The following is a 15,296-nucleotide window of genomic DNA, read 5'->3' as shown; positions in this document are numbered from 1 at the left end:
TAAAGATGTTGGAGTTTTATTTTGTTGGCACAGTCCAAGTATTAAGATTCTGAAGCTGCACTGGCAATTAGGAGTCTCCAATTAATTTAGAAAACATTAACATTAGAAATAATAAGCACACCATTTATAATTGACAGAGATAAGAAAATACATACATGTGGTTTAAACAGAAAATTAAGATGAAGAGAATGTGAGATTTAAAGCGAAAAGTGTAAATGAAAGAGCATGTGTTTGACATGTGAAAGTATGAAATGGTACTAGAATATCTAATGAACAATCAAAGGGCTGTAACTCAATCTTAAATTAACCATACTCGCAGAGCACCCCACAGACAGCAGAACACCCCACAGACAGCAGAACGCCCCACAGACAGCAGAACGCCCCACAGACAGCAGAACGCCCCACAGACAGCAGAACGCCCCACAGACAGCAGAGCACCCCACAGACAGCAGAACGCCCCACAGACAGCAGAACGCCCCACAGACAACAGAACGCCCCGCAGACAGCAGAACACCCCGCAGACAGCAGAATGCCCCACAGACAGCAGAACGCCCCACAGACAGCAGAACACCCCACAGACAGCAGAACGCCCCACAGACAGCAGAACACAGACAGCAGAACGCCCCACAGACAGCAGAACGCCCCACAGACAGCAGAACGCCCCACAGACAGCAGAACGCCCCACAAACAGCAGAACGCCCCACAGACAGCAGAACACAGACAGCAGAACGCCCCACAGACAGCAGAACGCCCCACAGACAGCAGAACGCCCCACAGACAGCAGAACACAGACAGCAGAACGCCCCACAGACAGCAGAACGCCCCACAGACAGCAGAACACCCCACAGACAGCAGAACGCCCCACAGACAGCAGAACACCCCGCAGACAGCAGAACGCCCCACAGACAGCAGAACGCCCCACAGACAGCAGAACACAGACAGCAGAACGCCCCACAGACAGCAGAACACCCCACAGACAGCAGAACACCCCGCAGAACGCCCCACAGACAGCAGAACGCCCCACAGACAGCAGAACGCCCCACAGACAGCAGAACGCCCCACAGACAGCAGAACGCCCCACAGACAGCAGAACGCCCCACAGACAGCAGAACACCCCACAGACAGCAGAACGCCCCACAGACAGCAGAACGCCCCACAGACAGCAGAACGCCCCACAGACAGCAGAACGCCCCACAGACAGCAGAACGCCCCACAGACAGCAGAACACCCCACAGACAGCAGAACACCCCACAGACAGCAGAACACCCCGCAGAACGCCCCACAGACAGCAGAACGCCCCACAGACAGCAGAATGCCCCACAGACAGCAGAACGCCCCACAGACAGCAGAACGCCCCGCAGACAGCAGAACGCCCCGCAGACAGCAGAACGCCCCGCAGACAGCAGAACGCCCCACAGACAGCAGAACACCCCACAGACAGCAGAACGCCCCACAGACAGCAGAACGCCCCACAGACAGCAGAACACCCCACAGACAGCAGAACGCCCCACAGACAGCAGAATGCCCCACAGACAGCAGAATGCCCCACAGACAGCAGAACGCCCCACAGACAGCAGAACGCCCCACAGACAGCAGAACGCCCCCACAGACAGCAGAATGCCCCACAGACAGCAGAACGCCCCACAGACAGCAGAACACCCCACAGACAGCAGAACACCCCAGCAGAACGCCCCACAGACAGCAGAACGCCCCACAGACAGCAGAACGCCCCACAGACAGCAGAACGCCCCACAGACAGCAGAACGCCCCACAGACAGCAGAACTCCCCACAGACAGCAGCACACCCCACAGACAGCAGAACACCCCACAGACAGCAGAGCTGTCAGAGCTATATCTAGTATAACAGAGATTCCTAAATTACACCAGAGACGCAGTAAAAAGAAAAATAGACCTTAAAAGGTGTGAAAGGAGGGATTTGTGGAGTCTATTTTTATATAACATTAGAAAGACTGATTCTTATTATTACATTATTTGCTTATTGTGCTAATTTATGTGGCTGTGACTTTGGAATAAATGGACCCAATCACCCCCCCCCCCCCCAGTTTTGATGGGGAGGACAGGAACAAAGGGAAAAGTTACATGAGAAAGTGTTTAGCTTGCAATATTGAAAGTAGCATGGTGGAGTGCAGAGACTGAGAGAACACAAAGAGGTAGTCAGAACAGCACATCACACCGGCCTTGACTTTGTATGGGAGCCGCGCTCCCACGCAAAGCTAGGAAGCAACATTATGGTTTCCCGCTATATCTGAAGAAACGTTAGAGAAAACAAATGACGTATGATGGTGCCAGAGTAGGGAGGGACTTCCACAGGCCGGCTGAATGCTGATTGGAGGATTGTGTTGCCAAGAGACTCTATCTGAGTCTGCGCACCAACCAAAGAGAACCAAGTCTAAACCATGGTATCTCTTCAGCTAGTCTTGACCAATCATAAATGTACGGGCAACGCCCTGTGTAATAAAATGTATTGTCGCACGAGGTTCGAGGCTCTTGACGGATTTGGTGGTTACAGATTACAGCTTTGCCGCCTGTGATTCCCAAAGACGTGATGAGTCCTTGGCCAAGTAATATATATATATTGCTCTCTTTACAATAAATAGTTAAACTTAGAAGTTGTCTGTCTTTTCTGGAATTCTGAACCCAACAAGTGATGGGGGGAAAATAATGATTTTGATCAATAGGTGCTGAAAGGGGCATTAATACAAGTCCATATTTTTTCCTAAACTGTACCCAGATCCTAAGGGAATGTCCAAGTGTTGGGTTATTTTTATATGCAGAGAGATCCACAGTTGTGGGGCATGTCAAGAGAGCAGGTAGTGAAGATTGTTTACAAAATTAGGCTTCAGCAGCCAACCAGGATGGTTGTTGGTTGTCTAACGGCATTTTCCAAAATAACATGCTACGAATATTAGCTGCCCAGTAGTAATACTCAAAGTTAGGTAAAGCCATTCCTCCTGATTGTTTTGGCCTTTGCAAAACAGCCTTACGAATTCTTGAAGGTCTATTATTCCAAATAAATGTTGAGATAGATTTGTCAAGGGCTACAAAGAATTGTCTTCTTATCAATACTGGCACACAATGAAACAAATAAAGAAATTTCGGCAAAACATTCATCTTAACGGCATTGATTCGGCCAGCCAGGGAGAGGGGTAGTGTATTCCACCTCTTTAAATCCTTCTTAACTGTTTCTAAAGATTAGTCAAATTGAGGTCAAAGAGTTTATTATGTAATTGTGGAATTTTTACCCCTAAATAAGTGATATACTCAGATGTTTGTCCCAGACTGACATTTTGAAAAGGAAGAGTTTTAGCTATTTTATTTATAGGAAGCAACTCACTTTTCTGAGGGTTTAATTTATAGCCTGACATTTTTCCGAAGCTGTTGAGTATACTGAAGACATATGGTAGCGATCCCAGGGGATCAGAAATGTAGAGCAAGAAGTGAGAAATAGTTTAGAAAGCTAAACCCTCTCACAAATACGTTTTGCTTATATGCTATCTGTATGATCTTGTGAGCACCTGCTACTATGAGAAGTGAGATAAGATGCTTTAAACATGAACAGATACATTCATTTTGTAGTTACTGAAGTTAAACTCGAACTGAGGCAACAGGTGAACAAGACAGACCAAACCTGCAGGAGGAGATCTCAGTGAAAGAGTCTCAAAAGTTCCCGTGAATAAAAAGTCTGTTTAAACGTTAAAAGGAATATGATCACGAAAAAAGAAAGAAAGACCCTTACATGAGGCATTTTCTAGATATAAGCAGCGTAATTCTCGAGATAAATTACTATAGGAAGATGGCACAAACAGTCAGTTATCCCGGCTCAAAAAACGTCCCTGCAGAGAGCGTTTCCATTACCTACGGTCTCATCCACCCTGAGCATTCCGATCCCGATTTCCAGTCCGTGGTAAACAACTCCTTGATTTATACAGGGTCGCTACACTATCCCCCTACTACAAAGTTCCTCGCCCACGAGGAACAAATAAAACCTAAAACAAAAACCTACAACTAAACACAAACCCACAGCAGAGAGAACATGTAACACATTTTTAAAACAGACATTTTTTCAAGTTGAACTAGGAAGGTTTGGGTGGATTACCATCACTTCCAGTGAGACCAGGGCACATTCTTGCCCTCTACAGGAACTGAGGGGTCTCACTACTAACTTTATCTACCACACAAAGTCTCTGAACCGACTTGGGGGTCGTGTCTGCCTTCTCGGCAGGGGGGCTGGGGTCAGGGGGACAGGGGGTGCCGGTTCTGGACCAGGCGGGGAAAAGGGGAAGAAAGTGGGGGGGGACTCAGTCACTGACGGGGGGTTGCTGCTCTGATCGCCGGGGGACCTGGGTGGGTATTATATTCATCTCCGATGGCACAAGTACAAACCAACAAAGAGAAATCTAATTAGCCAGGAGGCAGCGGGAGGGTTAACTCAGCCTCTGAGAAGAGGAGCGCGCAGTGCCTTTCACGCACCGCCTTCACTGTGTTTACCTTCAGAATCATTAGAAAGGCTAAAGAGCGACCGCAGGCTGATGTGTTTTAACCACACACACCTCTACACACACACACACACACACGCGCGATTTAAACGCAGACTTTTGTTCCTCCATGTTTCGTTGTTATTGTTTCACTGAGCGGACCCGCGCATTTTTTTCAAACGCTCCCTTTTTTGGTCCATCTGCGGCGGTAATAGGTTTTGTGCGCTGTGATGATTCGGCTGTACCTTTAGTAATGAATATTAAATGTTGTGAGGAAATCTTTCCACCAATAATTCCAATAAGTAATCCAAAATGTATTCACTTCAGGTTTACGAAAGTAACTGTAATCAGATTACTCGTTTTTCAAATGTAACGCGAGCTGAATACAGTTACTTGATTTTTGTATTCTGATTACTGCACAGATGGAAGGCTGACATACAATTATAAAATGCAATAACGTGCTTTAACCAGTAGGTGTCCCTTTCTATCAGCTGTGCACCGTTATGGTGTAAATACAGCCTATCTACCAATTGGATCAAATATAAAAGTCAGCCGAATTAGTGTTGATACTGCAAGGAGACGTATTGTGTGAAAAGAAATGTAAGATGTTGTTTAATTGCTTATATATTTAAGATCCACGTCAAGTTTTCAGTTTTGGCGGCAGTTCCTGTTTGTCTAGAAGTCTTGTCATCAGGGCTCTATAAATAGAGTTAACTACGGCAGATATGTCATATTTAATGCAGCCGAAACGTGTATTACAATGCCGTTATGTGATGACTTTCAAAGAGAAAAGCAAGCACACTCGGAATAATGTATTATTTAATTTTTTTATACAGTCTATGGTTGCTACAGAGGATTGTGGGTAATGTCCGTCAAACTTCCGGGATCCTCCATGGGACCTTATTTCGGAAAAAGTATGCATTGAAATCAATGGAGAGAGAAAGATTATCTTTCGATCCCGTTTGAATTGTGCCACGAATTACACATATGATGTTTGTCAATCTTAAATAATAATTTTCATGTCAAAAAAGTCACAGTTTGTCGTAAAACTGTTGAAATATAAGACTATGAAATGTGTGTGTATGTACAGCTCTCAACATGCCCAGACTTGTACTGATTTTCACCTCTTTTAATACTTTTAATACCACATTACGTCACACGTTTGATGCGCGCCCGTGATTGAAAATCTCTTTATTTAAAAAATACGTGGAATACGGATCTCGGGGTCTCCCTGCTCCCTGTGCACAGATGCGACGCGTCATATGACGTCACATGTTTGCAGCGACGTGCAGTCAGGGGAGGCAGAGCCTCACCTGTCATACTCCAATGTAACGGAAAAACAACTAAAGAAAAACTAAATAGTAATAATAATAAAATGTCTCCACTGATCTGTGTTGTAAGTGTGATTTATGTATGATTCTAATCGCTTTTTATAGTCAAAATCAGCTAATTTGCCGAGCTCCGCTATGGGAGCGATGAGAAGTGAGGCAGGGACGTGCTCTGCCTCTCGTAAGCCCACAGTAACTTGCTGGAGCACGGGCACTAATTTAGCGCGGGCACTTATTTTGTGAGCGCGCTCAAGCCAGTTACTGTGGGGTGAGGTGAGGCACAGATGAGATCTGCCTCACCTCAGAATGCGTCACCCCACAGAAACTGGCTGGAAAGCGGGCCCTAAGTGCATGCCTGTTACCATCTCACTGTAGGTCACCAATGTAATGTTTGTAGATCCCTTTATTACATTTATCCTCGCCATCCATAGTCTCTAAATAACTTATTTCACGTATATATGATATTTAGGCTCGCTGGTCTCATCATACAACGGCAATGAAAAAAGCACCAGGGGAGGCAGCCATAACCTCTGCCGCACTGAAAGGGGCGCACGTGAGCCCACAGGTTCTTGTTGCTACTGTTATTCTACGCAGAGACGGTAGACCAAACAACAAACTAGACTTTTGTTTTTAAACTACAGGAAAATAAGGAGGACTTTTACAAAACAGTAATAGAGATTGTTGTCCAGAAGGATAGCATGGACTTCATCTTCAAGTCAAGGTAAGACCACATTTGTAATGAAAATGGGATCTTACTAAGAAAGAACAATCCAATATTTAGATTTTGGGTATCCTTTTGTTGTCTGTTTAAAATGAATCGAAGCATCAGACTAAAAAAGCTTTTGAAAATAACCGAATATTTCGATTAAGGTCAAAATATAATATTTGTAAATCTGACTCAGTGAGTCAGTGCCTCACCAGCCATGAACCTCATCGCACGTCACTGCATGTTTGGCATGTCTCGATTGAATATGCATTATTTAAAACAAAAACAAGGACAATAAACAAAGCAGTCTTCACAACGGCCGGACAAAATACTTTGAGCCGCCCTATAGCCAAAACCCGAGACACTGTTTAAAGCATAATAAAGACAATATATAGAGAGCATAATGGAAAATAACGTATCTATGCCACAATTTTAGATGCGGATTTTGTTAAACTAATAAGTTTGCGCTGTGGACCAACACTATAAATTGACGGGGAAGGGGGTAGCAATAAAGATAACACCATTAAACAGTTACACAACATAACAGACATAATATCGATAGCAGCGTCCCTAGCAACCACCTTGGTAACAATGAAAACGTTGTATTTACACAATTTCCTGAAGTATTCTTCGCAATAACTAGCAAACTAAAGATCATGTACATCCACTGCACACATCATCTGAAATAACAACTCATATTTCTCGCATTAAATGACATCAAAACGCATTTTAATGGCCAAACTAACCTTAAAATAGGCATTTTCTACCGAGAATAAAACGAAGGTCGGCCATGTTTTTTTATTTCTGCAGAGAGAAAGTTGAAGATCACGTGACATAGACGCCAGCCATTGGAAATGAATGGTGAAAAAAAACGTAGGGATCCTACAATTTCAGAGGCGTTTTTGTAGAAATACTACGTCCCAAGTTGTGGACCAACGTAGTTATTACACGTTTAGATGTGAGACTGGGTTGGATGCCTGGAAATCTCCACTTTGCTTCCCACAATGCAGTTCGGCGAAAAGTGAGGCAAAGTGACATCACCCCATTCAAAGTGAATGGGCAGAAGCGTTGGAAGATTTTTTTAACGCTGCTGTGTGGACGGGCCGTTAGATTCCCTCTGCTAGGACCAACAGAGCAACACTATATTTGGCATGCATCACCTCAGTGGAAGGGAGCGGGCAGAAATCAAAGTTGCATTTCAGAAGTATTGATCCACACGAATGTGAGATGAGTAAATGTCAGTGTTGCCACTTTAAAATGATCAATAATGAAACAAAAGCACTTTTTGTAATTTGTATTGCGTTGTTGAAGCTTTCCCATCTTGTGTTAGTGGAAATAACATAGCATTGACATAAAACTTGTTAAAACTGACAGAAGCAATGTCGATTCTATTTCGTCCCTACTTACCGCCAGATGTGATGCTTTAGCACTGGATATGTCCATCGCACGCATGCGCAGTTCGAGTACCAATAACAACAAAGTCACTTGTGACCCACGTGACACCGGCTACATAGGCCGGCGTCATCAGAGGATCTGTTCCTTTTCATCTTCTCGCTGTGCGAGAGTACCGCGGCTACATTCTTGTAGCCTACAGCGTTCAGGTTTGAACGTTTGATCTGAGGGATTTCTCTGCATGCAGCTGGCCGCGTGCAGTTTCGCGCCTGACAGTCGGAGCTACGGGTTGTTAACGCGTCCTCCAGGAGCTGTGGCCGGCTGTGCGCTGTGCAGAGCCTCGACGGACAGGTTTGTGTCAATTTAGCTCTCCCAGCTAAGTTGTCCTGATTGCTGTCTTGTTTATTGTTGGGCTTAGACTTTCTGGTGACGACAGTGTTCCCGCTTCCTCTCCCATAAAGTTGCCCTTATTATGCTCTTTTGAAAGTTCTGCTTGTGGCGTTGTGCCCGAGCTATCATTAGCATTTTGAGTTCCCAGCTTTAGCTGCGTCTCTCGTTCAATTTAGTATGGAAAGCCCAGGGTGCCATATTTTGCCCATTTTTTGTTTAGATGCAGAGAGTAAGGTAAGTGCTGGCCATAGTTACTACTGTAACTACGGTCCTATGCCATATAAGCACTGGCCCGCATAGAACCGTAGGCCATGGTTACTAGTAACCATGGCCTACGGTTCTATGCGGGCTGTTCTCTTCCTTAGCAGCTAATTATCTGGTCTTAACATTTGTGTTTTGACTTGGTCTCGCTTGATTGTTAGCAGCAGCCGCTTGGCTAACACCTTGCATGTACTGTTAAGCTTAATTATTTAACTCAGCCGGTGAGGGCAGTACTCTCGCTCCCGGTAACGTATGGTTTTGATTGCAGTAGCGCTATATCGTTGTATTTACTGCTCCTAGTACTAGACTCCTAGCACTAGGATGGGTAGATGCAGAGAACAATCTTCACTGTGTGTGCTGTGTGCTCAGCATGTGTGGCCATTAAAGAGGATTTCATCCTCCCAATATTATATTATCTAGTGTGCAGCCGTTTGGCTGACACTTATAAGCACCGGCCACGGTTACTTTTGTAACTACGGTTCTAAGCCGTTTAAGTACTGGCCATAGTTACTACTGTAACTACGGTTCTAAGCCGTGTAAGCACTGGCCATAGTTACTACTGTAACTAGCGGCACTAAAGGAGGTTGTGCCCTCTAACCAGCGGCTGCCCCACTGGGTTGTCGATACCATCTCATATGCCTACGGGGCCAGTGGCCGCCCCCCTGCCATCAGGGCTGAGATGCCACTCTACAAGGAGCATCTCAACATCTTGGGCTGCCCTGAGAGTGGTGCCCCTGGAGACCATCTGCGCCGCGGCGTCGTGGGCGTCTCCTGGCACATTCTCCAGTTTTTATCGGGTTCAGCCCATTCTTTGGGTGTGGTCCTTTTGCCGAGCTCCGCTGCTTCCAGTAGTGAGCAAGGGCTTGGATTCTTCATGACATGGTTGGCATAAGTCATCCAGTGCTAAAGCACCGCCTCTGGCGGTCAGTAGGGACGAAATAGAACGATAGTTACGGCTGTAACTACGGTTCTATGAGTCCCGGATGACCGCCAGAGTATCCTGTCACTCAGAATTCTTATGTGCTTGCGAGAAGATTCTGGGAACAGATCCTCTGATGACGCCGGCCTATGTAGAACAACTTTGTTGTTATTGGTACTCGAACTGCGCATGCGTGCGATGGACATATCCAGTGCTAAAGCACCTCCTCTGGCGGTCATCCGGGACTCATAGAACGGTAGTTACAGCCGTAACTATCGTTTTCTGTGGTGGCCGACAAGTCGTGAGAACTGAAAACAGTCCACGTTGTTCTCAGAGACACTTAATCAAATAACACAGGATGGAATATTCTCACAGTCTGGGGTCTCAGCCACAAAATGGACAACCCTGAGGCTAATACACACAAACACACACTATACACATGGAGACACACACTTTATAATTATCTTGATTATTCTGGGACAAAAACAATACAAGGATACATGAAAATGTTTCCGACTGAGATGGTAACTATGATTCACTGAAAAGATGAATCACACTTCTACCCACTACACAAATATACTTGACCACAAATTGCTAAGCATTTACCTCAATAGATTTACTTCTAATTATTCTGTTAAAAGTTTCCAACCATGACCAAAACAGTGGGAGGAAATATCAATCTACTTAACAAATCCTAGCCATTTACAGAAGATTTTTCTACCATCAGTGGCGCTGTTTCAATGGATCCCAGTGCTATTTGAATGTTTCTATTAACATGCAAGAGATATCTCAGAGGTCATGCCACAGGTTTTATCCCTCAATACTGATTGGTTCATGTATGTATGAAGCTAAATGGTTACAGAGTTGGAGGCGGGTCCCGTTCATTCCTAAAGCCAAATCGCCTGACTTCAGAGAACAAAATCACCCAGATCTTCAGAGGATCTTCTACATGGAGCAAGCACACTTGCAATTTCCTTAAGCCCCGCCTCCAATCCACAACTGCTGTGTTAGCTAAGTGAAATGGATGTACTGTAGAGGGAAAATAACTCTGGTTTCCGATTTTGGCGCATTTTACAACTTTAAGACCCTAATGATTTAAAATAAAAATAAGGGCTATTCAAGTTTTCGCCCCTGCAAGTTCATGTACATAGAATACCTTATCTGCTGATATACAGATGTCTCTTTCCCATTGTAATTCAATGGGAAAAAGTATTTTTGCGCCCAAATGTCATCATGGACTGACAAGGAATTGTAGTACCACTGTTAGACCACCACAGACATTTGCTTCAACGGCTCTTTCCCTGGTGGCTTGAGTAGCATGAAGCTGCAGCGTCGGAGACTGTACTCTCAGGACCGCACTCCCAGGACCCTAGTTTTTCGTGACACTGCCACCTGGCGAGCAGGAGACCTGAATATGAATGACAACGCAGAGAGTGTGAGTAGTGTGAAGTGCTTTTAAAGTTTTATTTGTTTAACATTAATAACAATTCCGGTGTCTTGAAATGAAGTGTGATTAGCTAACATTAACTATGATAGTCTTAAGGCAATACAAACAAACATCTGTTAGCTTCTAACAGTATTAAAGGCACTAAAAACAATTATTCGTTAGCTATAGCTTTCGGCAAAAGCATTATTAGCAAAAGCATTAGTTTCGTTAGCATATTTGATTATTTGTTTAATTAAACTGTAGCGTGATTTTGGCAAGTCCAACTAGGTGTCCTACATTAATTGTTGATTTAATCACTAATTACAGTAAGAGTGTGAGTAATGTGAATCATGTTGTTTGTTTAAAGTTAACAACTATTTTGGTGTATTCAATTGGACAGCAATACAAGCAACACGTGCTAAATGTCATCTGTTAGCCTATGATGACTCGCTGCAAAACCAACTGTTAGCCTTTTTGTTTATTTGTTTAATGAAACCGTATGTTATGGTTATGTTATTTAGCAGAGGCTTTTATCCAAAGTGACTCACAAAAAACATAAAATAACCATAATTAACATTAGAATATCAATACAAATAGGTACATAGTCTTATTATTATTATTATATAGTCTCTACAGATGGAGCCTCTTATTTTGGACCCCAGCATACAGCTTCCTGCCGACTGCCAGCCAGTTGCCTGCCAAAGACCAGTATTCAGGAATGTTAGGCCCTCCCACTATTCTCCAATTTCAGGGTTTAACCAGGAGATGGCGCTATATATTAAATAACTAAGACTTAGTTTTTCACAATAGAAAATGCAGATATTATATAAAAAACTAAAGTTAAAATCTTGTTTTTAATGCCCCAAGAGCAATAACATCTTGTCACAAGCTTTTTGGAAGAAAAAGACTGACTCAAGAGACCTGTAGTTGACTAATTACAGGCCTCAATAAAGTTCTGCCATTGGTTGTGAAAAACAACGGTGGACATAGTGGAAAGTGAAATTGACATTGTCGAATTTAATAAAAATACAAAATAATGTATCTGTGTACGTGTTTTACTATGTGATCTGCACTTATCAAACATCTAATTAAGGCGAGACACCCCAGGTGAATAGGGTATTTTTAACTTAAAGATATCAGCTAAATATTTCTCCAGTTAATTACTTACAATAAGGCAATTGTTTTTTGTATTACAAGTTTTCTGAAATAGCATGTTTAAATATCCAAATGAACCATTATCTCATGAAATATGCGCATATTTTAACACATTTCAGGAACCGAAATCTGAACTTTGGATAAAGCCAGGATCAAAATTATTGTTTCATTTTGTAGTCATATTAGTATCTAAGGCTTTTACAGAAGGGATTTTGGATATCTCTTTGTATCACTCCATAAATCAGAAAATACTGTCAACAGCCCTAAAATATAAATTTTCACCATGTTTTTAGGTATAAAATGTTATATAATTCAGGCTATGAATTATATATGACCAAACCCTTCTGTAAAAGCCTTCATAATATTGATAGGAATATAACTGGAAGGTTTGGTGTATGTAACTGCTGAGTGATTCTACAATTTAGGGTACATTCCATGTCCATTGATGTCCATTGATGATAATTATAATTATTCTAACTATTTTCTTCAAAAATATCATATTTTGCCTATTATTGGAAAGCATGTTATAATATCACACAAACATTATGTGCATCCTATGCTTTATTTAGCTTGAAATGTGTCATGATGTTCTTAAATTGTCAGTTTTTGCTATGTCCGTTTTTCAGTTGAGGGTGTCTTGGATTCAAAATAATGAATAAAAACCATTAAAGTAAATTTAAAAAATGATTCATTTATTTCAAAAGTCTAAATACTAAAGAATAATAACATATTTTTAATTGATTTCCCCCTTTAAATAATTTAAATATCTTAATATATGAATGTCCGCAAAAGTTCTGTCAACTATGTTACTAACAGAACTTCCCCCTTTAACTCAAAAATTGTTTGTCCCAATACCATGTCACCAGCATCACATGATGCCATGTTCCTCTTTGGCAGACATTTTGAACACACTGTGGTGATTGACCTCTACATTTTTACAATATTTTATGTATAATAGCACATGGTCAATTAATATACTCATTGACAATCAACAATGTTACGTACATTGTTATGGTTTACAATTGTTTAATGATTTTAATTCAATTATATGTGCAAATGTGATGTTAACCTGTTCAAGAAAATGACATGTGGTCATCCAGGCAAGGCCTACCATTGAAATGATGGGTCAAAATAGGGAAATTGTCAACTAGGTTACCTGTCAACTGAGTTACCCAGTACTGTAATAACTGTAGTAACTTAGTTGACAGGTAACCTAGTTGACAATTTGTACGACATGTAGACGTCATTACACATCATTATCAATGGAATTTTGCACTTCTGCCTTGAAATTAACATAGTGCTGATGGTTAATAATGTGTCCAGTCAACTATGTTATTTGCGTCAAATGTTTGACTTTCATTGTCAACTATGTTGCACCTCATTTTTTCAAATTTAAAATATCTAAAATAGTGCTTCTGATATCCTTTATAGTATAATGTATATCTACACAGGTTGGAGTTTTACATGACATCTCTTAAAACTATCAAAATGACCTGTATGGTAGTTTTATAATACAAAATATCCCTAAACTTAATGACAGTGCTGAACATATCACATGAAAAAACAAAACTTTAATACAATTATTTTTTAAACTTTAAAAAATCTTTGGATATATGGTAGAATAGACTCAAGAGCCTTTCAAATTTGATTTTACTTGAAGTGCAGGACTTAATCAAATGATTGTAATGACATCAAGTTTGTCCGTAACATAGTTGACAAACTGAGTAGTGAAAACATCCTTTCCCTTAAAATAAAAAAATATATAAAAATGTTTAAGCTTTGCAACTAGTGGATATGTTACACTGAGGAATATACTAACTTGAACCACTGATTGTTCTATCTATACATTTTATTTGGCATTAGTAAATAATTATGCACATTTACAGATATTTTACATGATATGAGTGATAACACGTGTTATAAGGGCTATTTCGCACAATAGGTGTGCCTTGAGATTTTTACTTGTCCTTTGGTGTGCCTTGGGCACAAAAAGTTTGGGAACCACTGCTGTAGAGAAATGTAAACGTTCACCATCCCCCACCCGCCTACTGTATGTTGCTTTTTGACATGTAAATGGGTAACTACCCCCCTCTGAGTGAATACCTGTTGTACCTGTCCGGGGCTAAGCCCATAGGACGATGCTCTGATGTCATCACCCTCGCACATTGGTCATATGTTTACAAAAAACGATGTTAACACTTTCTCGTTCTTAATATATGCTATATTTAGGGTCGATATGTGTTGAATTTACTTTAAAATAGCAGATCACTGTGATTCACTTCTCCGCGGCTCCTCCGTGCAGAGAGGCCCCCCCCCCCCCCTTGACAATTCACGAGCGTCTAACTCTCTCCCCCCTGTGAAGAGATATCACAGGGGGGGGTTGGGACACACACATTCCGATGGCCAATTCGTTTTAAACAAAGAGTGGGGTGGGGGCTGGTGAACGGTATGGTCAATGTTTGTAAACACTGTGACATTTTGACTTTATTTGATCATTTCAGTTAAAAACTAACGTTCATATTTCATATTACTGTTTTGCCTGGCTGGACCTGTAATTTACATGAAAGGAGTGCACGCTACTAAAGAGACACGCTACCATGGAAACCAAACAATGGTGTTGCTGTATTGAAGTCCGAGTGGAAACAGTCATATTTGGAGCGTTATGTTAGAATGAAACAGCGAGGTCGTGACTCACAAAAAAAAAGTGTTACTTCACTAACTGTAAGCTTGTCACTCAGAGTAACCTACAGTTAACTTAACTGTTGGAAAAGAAAGATCAGAGTTAGGAGTGTGAACACACAGCTGAGAGCTGCCGTTTCATTCTGACTGTTTAAAAAACGGTAACAACGGACTATTTTTCTTAGCGGATGCATGTCAATTTAAATCAATACATAGAACTATGTTTTAAATCAATAAAAATATTTTCTAAATCCATAAAAGCATTTTAATTAATATTGGGAGTCATGTCGTTACTTTGTTGAGAATGTGGCCATGTAATAAGCGGGATAATTTGCAGCGACTTGGTCATTATGGGGAAAAATAACACCCAGGGATCAGTAATTTTTAGTGAATTACTGAGTTTAGGCACGTTAATAACATTTTAATGAAGTTGAATACAGTATATTCATATTTGTCAGTGATTTCATGTCAATTCGGCGAACATAAACGATTAAATTAGGATTAAAAATCGAGAGCAGGCTGCTGTTCGTTACGGTAACCCAAC

Source organism: Trematomus bernacchii, unplaced genomic scaffold, assembly GCF_902827165.1.
Source record: "Trematomus bernacchii unplaced genomic scaffold, fTreBer1.1, whole genome shotgun sequence".
Classification (NCBI taxonomy): Eukaryota; Metazoa; Chordata; class Actinopteri; order Perciformes; family Nototheniidae; genus Trematomus; species Trematomus bernacchii.
This window is presented reverse-complemented; position numbering follows the sequence as displayed.